This window comes from Etheostoma spectabile, chromosome 8 (genome assembly GCF_008692095.1).
Source record: "Etheostoma spectabile isolate EspeVRDwgs_2016 chromosome 8, UIUC_Espe_1.0, whole genome shotgun sequence".
NCBI lineage: Eukaryota > Metazoa > Chordata > Actinopteri > Perciformes > Percidae > Etheostoma > Etheostoma spectabile.
Window position 1 is genome coordinate 17735132 of NC_045740.1, and position 348 is coordinate 17735479.

Genomic DNA, 348 nt, shown 5'->3' on the forward strand with positions numbered 1-348 from the left:
AAAAGGACGTTATTACTTGCATTAAACCGTCATAAACGCGCTCAAGTCATACATCGTTAGAAAGCTTAAAGTCTCATGATTCCATTGAGCCCCCACAAAGCAATAAGGTGACTTACAGCGGTTATAATCATGTTCTGAAGTAAAGAAAGACTCTAATCGAGGCTGTGTCCTACCTGTCTCCCCCTCGTGTCTTTAAATCCCAGCGGGACAGTTCGCCAAAGACTTGTTTTTCCTACCTTGTAGTTTCTGGCCAAGTTTCGACGTTCAGAAATCTAGATCATGCATCATTTCTTGGTTTTGATCGTGTGTATCTTTTTCCGTGTGCGCGCTACATTCTCACTCGGCACA

General features: G+C 43.1%; 1 protein-coding gene and 1 long non-coding RNA gene across 2 annotated transcripts in view; one reads left to right on the top strand and one right to left on the bottom strand.

The window, feature by feature from the left end:
• The window catches only part of LOC116693800 (chemokine-like protein TAFA-5), an 80030-nt gene that overhangs the window by 55223 nt on the left and 24459 nt on the right, over window positions 1-348 (top strand). The gene's annotated exons all lie outside the window — the stretch shown is intronic.
• LOC116693810 (uncharacterized) overlaps window positions 1-348 on the bottom strand; it is a 22918-nt gene that overhangs the window by 829 nt on the left and 21741 nt on the right. The window lies entirely within an intron of this gene.